The sequence below is a fragment of the Ixodes scapularis genome, unplaced genomic scaffold, assembly GCF_016920785.2.
Source record: "Ixodes scapularis isolate PalLabHiFi unplaced genomic scaffold, ASM1692078v2 PGA_scaffold1__304_contigs__length_218370807, whole genome shotgun sequence".
In the NCBI taxonomy this organism is placed as follows: Eukaryota; Metazoa; Arthropoda; class Arachnida; order Ixodida; family Ixodidae; genus Ixodes; species Ixodes scapularis.
This window is the reverse complement of record NW_024609846.1, coordinates 49,227,378-49,238,496: the sequence shown is the minus strand read 5'-3', so window position 1 is coordinate 49,238,496 and position 11,119 is coordinate 49,227,378. Positions and strand designations below refer to the sequence as shown.

At 50.2% G+C, this 11,119-nt stretch overlaps 1 pseudogene; it reads right to left on the bottom strand.

Moving 5' to 3' along the window:
• Nucleotides 1-478: 478 nt before the first annotated feature.
• On the bottom strand, nt 479-1,908 carry LOC120851099 (annotated as a pseudogene).
• Nucleotides 1,909-11,119: the final 9,211 nt, after the last annotated feature.

Below are 11,119 nucleotides of genomic sequence, written 5' to 3'. Positions count from 1 at the left end.
CAGATTTGGAGAGCGATGATGTGGTAGCATGCAGAGACGCATTTCTCGGGAAATCTGGTATTCAGCGCACAGCTTTTGCAGCGGCGACGACCCGAAACAGGGTTTTCGAACCTGACAAGAAAAGAAGCGGTGGCGCGAGGAACGCGAGGAGCACGAGCGGACATTCCTTGTGAACTTGACAGTAATTGCTTCCATAGGCTTCGTGTTGTTTGAGAATCGAAGAGGCCGTGTGGGCGTCATATTTAAATCAGGCAATTAACGTAAAAACAAAACACTAATAAATCAATTGAATATACATCATTACACAGAAATGTCTCGATCGGCTTCTGTCGTTCGCCTCGTTCCGCTCGTGTCTCCAATATTCTTCATATTTCTGGTCGTTTTCTCGTGAGCGTCAAATTATTTCCAATCTGCAACATCCTCCATCTCCCCCCCCCCCCCCCTTTTCTTTCTATTTTCGCGTGAGAGTTGCCTTGGTTCAGTTACTTGCCAGTTCCAGGGGGTAAAGGAGCTGCACGGGGTGCCGAAGCGTTACCCCGCTCGGCAGTAAATTACAAATAGCGCTAAGACGAGGACAGACGAAGAAGTGGACAGGACAGGACAGGACAGGACAGGAAATCTTTGAAGCACAGACCATACAAGCCAATGGAGAAAAATGCGTCTCCGCACCATCTTTGGCGTTGACTAACAAAGAGGTTCAGTATTTGAACCACTATAGACGCTTTAAACACGCGCCAGATTGAGCCGCCATAGCCGACCTTCTCTTGTTTTACCGAGATACCAAGTCACTGAAGCGGGTGTTTACGACCCTCCACAGAGCGCTATGTTGGCGGCAAGGACGCAGTAGCACCTAAAGTGGCGATGACCTGTCCTGCTCTGGTAATGATGAAGGAACCACAGCCAAAGCTATAGCGGCGCTCGCGCCGCTATAGCTTTGGCTGTGGTGCCTGTTGAATGTAAAAAGGAAAATAGGCTGTACTGATCGGCGGCCTATGAACGGTCACTTATTAATTTTCGATTCAATTTTATTCATTTTTTATTTATTTTTATTCATTTTTTATTCTTATTTTGTACGGTCTAGAGGTTATTTTCTAAGCCATCAGAATGGTATCGTAGATAGTTCAAAATCATTACCTTTGCTGCTTAAATTTTAATATTTTCGTTTTGGTCTACTGTGCTTTAGTCTTTTCAGTCTAACAATCTTCTTAGGGCGCCCCGGCTAGAAATAGACTTATTTCTTCTGTTTTCAACACCAGACACTTCCTTCATCTTCTTCTTTATCGTTGTATATAAAACCGTCAGTTGTGAGTTAGCGCCTGTCCTGTCCACTTCTTCGTCTGTCCTTGTCTTAGCGCTATTTGTAATTTAGTATAGTATAACCAACTAGCCCGCCAGAATGTTTTGATTTCGCTCGGTAGGCGCACCAAACAGGAACGCACGCGGTTGTCTCTGCCCAGCTGAACTGTTTAGATCCTCCCCGTCCTCTTCATCAGCCGCGGGGTCTTGTATTCGTGAACAAGAACGAGGTTCTCGTTCTGTAGGTCGTTTGTCCGCGTCTCGGGCGATCGGCGTGCGGAGCGGAGCTGAAGGAGGTATTACTTCCGCCATCTCCGCCAGAATTGGTCCAGCAGTTGCTGCCTGTGTAGCCAACGTCTGGTGATGTCCCCTCTCGCAGAACCTGGTATAGCTTCTACGTTGACTGATGGGCCCAACTAAAAGTGCGCAGGCGTTAAAAAATCCTGCTCGTGTGGAGCGTCTTGAACAGGGGCCAAAGGTTGAGAATTGACGACGGCTTCCACCGTGTAGCATGATTGTCAGTTCTTCGAAACTTAACTTATTCCTTCTTAGTATATTCCGCAGACTGCGCTTCACTGTCTGGACTCTGGACCATTCTTTTTCGGTACCCATCCCACAAGGCTGCTCTCTCGGCGATAAACTTCCACTTTATCCGATGCTGTGACAGGGCCGTAACCAGGGGGGGCAGGGGGGGGGGGGGGGGGTTAGGGGGTTCTGACCCCCCCCGAAATTTTTTTCTGGGTACGGCCCTGGTCGGTGCACTTGCAGCCAGCCGATTTTAATCTCCAGCTCTGCGCACGCGCAGTGGCACCGGTCGGCTACCGGGTACCAAACCGGGACCGGCTCTTCGGTTTGCTATAACTCTCCATCATATGTAGGGTGTGTACTTTCCGGTGTTTATTTGTGAGAAAAATCGGCGGATGTTTTTCGGTGTTTATTTATTTTCAAAACACCGGTGTATTTCGGAGGAACGTCTCACAACGAGGCTAAAATCGGTGATTATCGGTGAAAAAAAAGCGATTGATCACAGACAAAGATTTCCAATTTTATTCACATATAGTTCATACACTTCTTCTCTAGGAAGCAACTATTTCTGACACTTGGTTATTGTAGTAGATGCAAGCATACTTTCATGCTTGCAGCTACACGCAAGGAACGTGCTGCCGTCATGGCAGCACGTTCCTTGCGGTTCGCAACCCGCATTTATGAAAACGCACGCTCCTGTACGACACGGACGTTGGCAGTGTCTTCCAGGAACCACAGCAACCTCTAAATACATGGCTTGCACCGACATCACTTGGCCAGACACAATGAGGAAAAGGCACGTGAGAGCCTACCCTCCACTGCGTTAATTTTTCCACAAAAGGGGGCCATGGGAGACACAATAGGCGAAAGGCGTATGAGAGCTTAGCTTCCACTGCGTTCACTAGACGCTTTTGACCCCCAGAAAGGAGGGCGGACGGACGCCACCTGCAAGCCATGTATAAACACTGGAAGAATGCAGGATCCACAAGATAACACGCTTGACGAACCTCTACGGGGAAAGGGTTTCGCTAGGTCGGAAACTAGCAACGACCGGTGTTTTTCGGTTTTAACCAGGGCGAAAATATCCAACCACCAGTGTTTTTCGGTTTTAACCGATTTTATATTTTCGTCACCGACGGATGTTTATCGGTGTTTTTCGGTTAAAACCGGAAAATGCACACCCTAATTATATGCCCCCGATGCACATGATTCATAGGCGAAAATAAGACAAAATGGCCGCCGTTGTCCCCGAAACCCCCCCCCCGAAATTTTTTTCTGGGTACGGCCCTGTGTGAGCGTGCGTGTTGAACTATAGACGCTTTGCAGCAGCTGTGCATGGGCGCCGCCATAACTGACCTTCAATTTTTGTTTCCCCTTATTACGTTTACTTCACTTCATTATTACCATAGCAGGCTAGGTCATTGCCATCCTAGGTTTTATTCTGTCTTTCTCCCTAGCACTGGCCTTTGTGGAGGCTCGTCCACACCAATTTCAGTGGCTCGGTATCTTGCTAAAACAAGAGAAGGTCAGCAATGGCGGCTGTATTCTGGCGCGTGTGTAAAGCGTCTATATTTTAAAACCAAGAAAGGGGGAGGGGGAGGAAGACCGGAACAGTGTGGCCACTCGTTCTAATGGGGGCCTGCCAGTCCCGGTCTGAGCAGCAAAAGAAAAGGGAAAGAGAGAGAGAGAAGGAAGAAAGAGAAGAAGGTTCAAACAAGACACACACTGATCAAAAGATATTAAGTGGTGTCTAGTCCAGCACTGTCAGGTCTGCCACCTCAATGGCAGAAGGTCATGTTACCCGTCACAGTCACAGGCCTTGCGCCAAGCCAGGCCCGCCGTACTGGAAACTGGAAGGAACACCAAGCATTAAAGATGGTCAGCCAAGCCGGTGTCTTCCAGAAATGTCAGGAGCAGCGCGAATGTTTTCGTAGCGATGCGCCTGGGACCTGGCGGGAAAAGCAGGTGCGAAAGGCTCTGCCTTGCTGTTCCTATTTGACGAAGTTCAAGGTGGAGTCTAGAACGCTGAGCGTCGAAGTCACAAAGGAGATGTTCTATATCCTCGGGAACTTGGCATGTCTGACAGTGTGGGCTGTCCACGCTGGAAGCCATGAGAAGGGAAGGCCTGGAGCTTCAAAATGAAACTGGAGTGAAGACGAGGCTTGCTAAGCAGCAGAGACAGAAGGATACCACACCGGATCTCACGTGGACCATGCGGGACCTGACCCTTGAGTGGAAGCCATAGAGGGACACGTTGGGCAGCGACCACTACCCCATCGAGTTGAAGGTAGCACACTGCGCAGGGAGGAAAGGCCGAGAGATGAGACCTATCATCAAGTGGGATCGCTTCAGAGAGATTGTTACCCAAAATATTGGGAACGACAGGGACATCGAGGTCTGCATCCAAGAGGCGCTCACGGGGTCGAAGACAAAAATCTCGGTGAAACGTGGGAGCCCCACGCCAGACACACATCTGTTAAATCTTTGGGCTAGCCGGCTCCAAGCCCTACAGAAATACAAAAAAGTTAGAACGACACCGCAAAAAATTAAACTCAATATAGCCACAGCCAAAGCCACCAGGTATTCCAATGAGCTCGGCAGGACGAGATGGAGGGCGCACTGCGGATCCTTCAATGAGAAGACCGGCCTAGGGAAAGCCTGGAGGACCTACAGAGGCATGGACGGTAAAAGGCTGAAGGCAAGGAATGCGGCACAAAACTTAGCCCTCCGACTAAACATAACCGAAGAAGAAATGGCAGTCAGGGCAGGCGAACTTTTCTTTCCACAAGTTAGCGCAGCACCGCCGAGGACTAGCAAAACATCCGAAAGTACCCGCACCCTTGAGGCACCAGAAGAACCTGGGATGGAGGACCAGCTTAACATGGGAGAACTGTTGGAAGCCTCATACATGGCCAACACCGGCAGCGCACCGGGTCCCGACGGCATTACGTACCAAGCCCTAAGGAATCTCCCCGAAGAAGCCAAAGGAAAACTTCTGAACAGGTATAACGAAGTTTGGAACTCCGGAGTGCTACCGAGACAATGGAAACTCTCGTGGACGCAAGGAAAGGCAGTCATCAATAACGCCCATCCCCAAACCAGGTAAGCTCCAAGACAAGATAGAGAATCTAAGACCGGTCTCACTTACATCGAACATTTGCAAAACAATGGAAAAAATTGTTCTCCGAAGACTACAGTGGTACTTGGAAACTCACAACAGGCTCGATCCCAGACAAACGGGTTTCAGGGAGGCGATGGGAACCCAGGACAGCCTCAAGCTCCTCAACGAGGACGTCATGGCCAAGAAGAATCAGCAAGACCCACGCCTCGTCGTCGCCCTGGACATTAAGAAAGCCTTCGATGCCGTCCCACACTGGGCAGTCATAAAAGGAGCTAGGAGGTGCGGAATCCAAGGAAAATCCCTGGCCTTCATACAAGACTTTCTGCGGGGCAGAAGGTTCCAAGTGAAGATTGGTAACACTAAAGGACCCGACACTCCGAACTGCAGGGGTGTACGTCAAAGAGCAGTGATCTCACCGACACTTTTCAATATGGTGATGGCAGAGTTGCCTACCAGGCTCCGGAATATCGATGGTCAGGGCTTCACCATATATGCAGACGATGTCACGCTCTGGACACGCGGAGGTTCCTTGGGAGACCAAGAACAGACGATGCAAGAAGGCATAGACGAGGTCGCTCGGTATCTCTCTGAAGTTGGGATGGAGCCATCACCGGATAAAACACAGTACATGGTTGTGGCCAGACCAAGGGACCATAGGAAAGGAATAGCCGACCTGATACGACTAGAGATCAATGGACAGGAAATAAGTAGACGCCCACACATTAAGATACTGGGAGTCACCTTCGAGGAGACGGCCCGCACCACGAGGTGGATACCCGAGCTACAGAAGTGGTGGGCACAAGGTCTCAAGCTCATCCGAAAGATCACGAGTAAATCCTGGGGCGCTGACGAGAAAACCCTCAGAATCTTAACGGAGGCACTACTCACACCCAAAGCATTGTACAGCTGAAACTGGCTCAATCTGACCAGACAACAGTGGAAGAAACTTGAAAGGTTGAACTACCAATTGATGAGGGCAGTCACAGGCCTTCCAAAATACACAGCTATAGAAGACCTGAGGAAAGAAGCCCAGATGAACACTATCGAAGAGCGTGCCGAGGTTCAGAACATTGCCCAATTTCAACGGCTCGAAAGAACAGAGCACGGACGCAAGCTCCTAGCAATTCTAGGATACGACATGCGAGACAGGCCCCCGCTAGAGGAACCGCAGCCTCCATGGCAAGATAACACCATCACCGACCACAAACCCATGCCGAAGACTCTCAACCAAGGGAAGCGGGCTCGAGCGGCCAGACTACACGCAAGCTGGTGCGAAACGCACGCGACAGAAGATGAGTTGCGGTACACTGACGCCGCCAAGACAGAGGACGCCACGACTACGTCGTGGTACGATCCACGAAGAAATGAAGAGAGCACCGAAATACTTTCCGAAGGGACTTCTATCAGAGAGGCGGAACTGAGGGCTATCTTGGCGGCGGTGAAAGACGTGCTCGAGAAACAGACCCAGCCAGGCAAGGCACGAATGTTTACGGACTCGCAAGAATCAATACGTGCGTGCCGATGCAGCAGAACAAAGAGTCGCACGGTAAAGCAAATAAAGAAAGTGGCAGTGGAGCTCCGCACAAGGGGCACCATACTTACAATCGAGTGGCTACCCGGACACAGTGGCGTACCCGGGAACGAGAGGGCACACCGAGCCGCAGCGTAGACAGCCTGTAGCACTCACTCCGCACCAGGCTCAACCTCTCGGGAGAAGATGAAGGCGGGATCAATGGACCCGGAGGAACGGGCCGAACTCGCAAGCTGGAGAGAAAGGCCTACCTCCGCAGCCAGCTTCCACCGACAGACAACAACATACTGGTAGGGTACAGTCGGTGGGAAACCGTCAGGATTCGAAGAATAAGAACGAATACTGCACTAACACCATCCAAACTAGTAATTTTTGGCCTGAAGGAAGATATGGACCCAACCTGCACGAGCTGCTCGGAGGGAGCCGAGGAAACATTGCAGCATCTGCTCTGGGCCTGTAAGGGCCTCGAGCATCATAGAAATGATGCTCTGGACAAGATCCAGGGCGTAGACAAGCCTACGACGCTCGAGGGGTGGACCAATCCAACGGGCACTCCTCAGCACAGGAAAGCCATCCTCGACTCCTTGATACAGTATATCAGGGAGTCGGGTGTACATAGCCTCATCTCAAGGGGTGTCCAAACAGGACACTACAAAACGCACGACTCCGACAAATCGTGAAAATTGAAGCGGGCGCGAAGCGGGCGCGAAGCGGGCGCGTCCGCTTCAATTTTCACGATTTGTCGGAGTCGTGCGTTTTGTAGTGTCCTGTTTGGACACCCCTTAAGACGTCACTACCATCGTCATGAAATCTCCTTCACCCCCTCACCCCTCACAACCCTTCCCCTCCCGTCTCAGGAGCACAACTCCATAGTGGGTGAACCATTCATCAAATAAAAAAATGTCTCTCTCTCTCTCTCTGATGCTGTAAAGCCAAGAAGCCGTAAAAGCTGAACGTGTTCTGAGTCAGTGAAGAAGGGCTGCTTCTGGGCGGCCCAGCTTGGTGGGGACCGGTGATGGTGGGGTTACTCCAGCTACGCCTAGCTCCGGGTGTCCTTTTTGCGTCTCACGTGCAATGAGAAGCCTGGCCTTGTTGATCTTCGGCACGTGGAGAGTGATGTTGGTGAGTTCATATGCCTCAGCTGCGATTCGGTCGGCCCTTTCGTTGCCGTCGATCCCACAGTGAGATGGCAACCACTGGAATGCCTTTCTTTTCTAAGGATTCGACTTTGAAAGCGATGATGCGGGCAATCGGAGGTGCGTCTTCCAGATTGCTGAGGATTTGTAGTGCCGCTCTGGAATCTGTGAGCAAAGCCGCCTTCTCTGGGCTCTGAAAGTCGTGGAGGGTATCGAGAGCAAGTTCTAGTGCTTTTAATTCTGCGATGGTGGATGATGTGTGGAAGTTGAGGCGACCGGACTTGATAAATGCGAGTTCAGGGATGACTACAGCAGCCGTTGAGGATTTCTTTTAATGACAGACTGAGCCATCGGTGAAAACTTTTATCCAACCATCGAAAAAGCTGTCGGCGTGTTCTTCCGCAAGATTACGAGAAACCACATCTGAGACCAACTTTTTGCTGCGTAATTGGGGAATTTCTTCCGATATATTCAGAAACACAGTTGTATGAGGGGGTGGTGGAGGAGGGTCGTCATCCAATGTACCGACCGACTCCTTAAACTCTGCATAGACTTTTCCTAGGCGGGAATTGGGACGTTTATCGAAGCGTTGTAAGAGGTTGGAGGGTCTGCCGGGCGAGATGTCGTTGTGCCTGACGGAACGCTAGATTGACTATTGTGTTTTGTCTAGCTTCGACCAAAGTAGGGACGTTCGCGCGGACGGGGGAAGACCGAGGCAGGGAGGGCTTTCCTTTGAATGATCTTCATCTTCGTGAGCTGAGCGTCCCGTACGAGTACAAGTGGGAGCGCATAGAGCAACCTGGATTTTATCAGTCCCCTATACATTTGTAGTCATAGATTGCGAGGTTCCCCACGTTTGTCCTCGGATCCTGCGAAGTACGTTGAGGTCCAGGGCGCACAGAGATATTGTTTGTTTCACGGCTGGACGCAAGGAAAGGCAGTCATCAATAACCAGTCCTAGGTACATGTGGTTGAGCATCCGTGTTATGGGAGTACCGTTTACAGAGTACGTGAAAGAGCTGGCCTTAAAGCCACGTGGATGGTGAGCAAGCACCGCGGTTTTAGATGGCGAAATAGTTAAACCCAGTCGAGTAATTTTTTTTTAAATACCGTCAAGAGCCACATCATCCGCGTATATTTGAATTCTTGGAGATCGGTCATCACGGGCGAGAGTTCGGGGAAGAGCGGCCATTGCAACGTTAAAGGGAAGCGGGCTTAGTACGCTTCCTTGAGGAACTCCTTGAGTTATGTGTCTGATCGTGCTGCGATCGTTTCCAATGCGAACTTTCATAGTCCGGCCAGTGAGGAAGGCCTTGATAAATTCCAAAGTACGTCCCGTGACTCCAAGGACTTGAAGCTAGTTAATGACAGTAGCGTGAGGAATCGCATCAAATGCTTTGGTACTATCAAGGAAAATGACGGCGTAACCGTGATTAGCTTGTTTGGCTTCTTCCAACGCTGAGACGAGATCCCCAATAGCATCTGCCGTGCAACGTCGACGGCGAAAACCAGAAAGTTGTCCAGGGATCGCGCCAAATGTTTCTAGTGCCCAGTCTAGTCTTCTAAGTATCATGCGTTCGAGAACTTTTCCAAGGCAGGAGGTGAGTGAAATTGGTCGGTATGATGACAAATCTTCTACCGGTTTGCCTGGTTTGTGGATTGGTATGACTTCGGAGTTGAGCCAAGCATCCGGCAGTGCCGCCGTGCTCCAGACTGAGTTTAGCTCCTCCAGTAGTTTAGGCAGCATGATGGGGTCTATGTTGTTTAAAGCCCGGTACGTTATCTCCTCCGGCCCTGGAGTGCTTCTACGACGGGTGAATCTTCTAAGTGCGTGCTGAAGTTCTCTAAGCGTGAAGTCGGAGTCTATGTTGGGCAGTTGATAAAGGGGGGTCACTGATGAGCTAATTTGAAAGTCTGAAGGAGGAGAGATTGGACGGGAGAATTGATCGGCCAAAAGCTCGGCAGTTCGTGCTAATGTAATATTTTGCGATATAGCAAACGCCGAGATCTGAAGCCGAGGAACTACCTCTGATGCGAGAGCACGTGCCATCCTCCAAGCCTGTCTTGCGCCACCGGGAGCACCAAGAGATTCACATTTTTGTCGCCACTGTTTTCGCTGAAGTCGGTTAGTATGGCGGCGGAACGCTGCGTCGATTCTCCTATAGCGCTGAATATCCTCCATTCTTCTAGTACGTAGCGAACGATTTTTGGCTTACCATCGGCGGGCCCTCAGCTTGAGGTAGAGGAGGTCAGGATTCGGGCGGGAGACCGAGACCTGGACCAGCCTCGAGGCGTCGTATAGGGCTTGTGAAATAGCCGTTGTGAGATCGACGTTTCCTTCTGAGAGAAGGGCTTGGAGGTGCAAACCATATTGGTCCCCATTGACGACTCTGCAGGTCCTATGTGTAGCGCTTGTAGAGCTTGGGGAGGAGATAATGATTGAAATATGATCACTACCCCAGCTGCCATGTTGAGGTTGCCATCGTGCGCTGAGTTCTGGTGTAGCGAAGCTGAGGTCTAGGACACTGTTGGAGACCCCCGGTCTGACAGATGTTGCGGTTCCGTCATTCAATGGAACAAGCCCTAGCGTGTCCACTGTGGCCTAAAGAGCAGATCCGCGCGTCTTTGTGTGCTTATCTCCCCAGGTGTGATTATGGGCGTTAAAGTCTCCTAGAAATAGAACGTTTTCTGAGCAGCGCGGCATAATCTTCGTCATAATCGTAGGGTCCCATTTGGTTCCCGGGCGGACGTACGCAGAAAATATAGTGGTGTCGAAGACCCCTTTACGTATCGTTACAGCGGTGAACTCAGCAGCATCGTCACAAAAATCTGTCAAATCTAATTGATGCTGATTCAGTTCTCTTCGGACAAGTATCGTGGCTTTCGGCACTTCGTACTTCGTGTTTTCAATAACTGGCAGTAGGCCCTAATAAACGACGTATGAAGAAAGTCTGAATTTGCCGTATTTTATACGAGTTTCTTGGAGGTCTAGGACGTCGTATCGGTTCGTCTCTAAATGTAGGCGTAGATCTGAGAGGCGTTGTTGTATGCCGTTAGTATTCCATTGAAGCACTGTTGGACATGCAATATTTCGGGTGCGTCTCTTTGGGTGGATGTTGGGATGTAGCATTATGCTATATTCAGCAGTGGGAACGCTGCCTGAATGAAACCGCATAGGGTGTGTGCCCACAAGGCATCAATGCCATCGAGATAAGCGCACGCCATTTCTGCTGCTATTCTGAATAATTTTATCCAATTCGCCGTAGGTTTCTCCGGAGCATCTCGGGGTAATCTTTTTGAAGAGTCAGCCGTTGATGTTTGTTCAATATTGTTGACTCCCATTGAGTGTTCAGATTTTTTGATAGATGCTCCGTTGCATGTCCACTTTTCAGTGCCCGTCGGAACGGTGACACCGGGTTTTGGCTTATTAGACGTTGTTGCAGAGTTGTTATTAGGTGGTCTTTCGATATTTTTTTGAGGATGGGTCTTGAGTGCTACGGCATAGCTTAA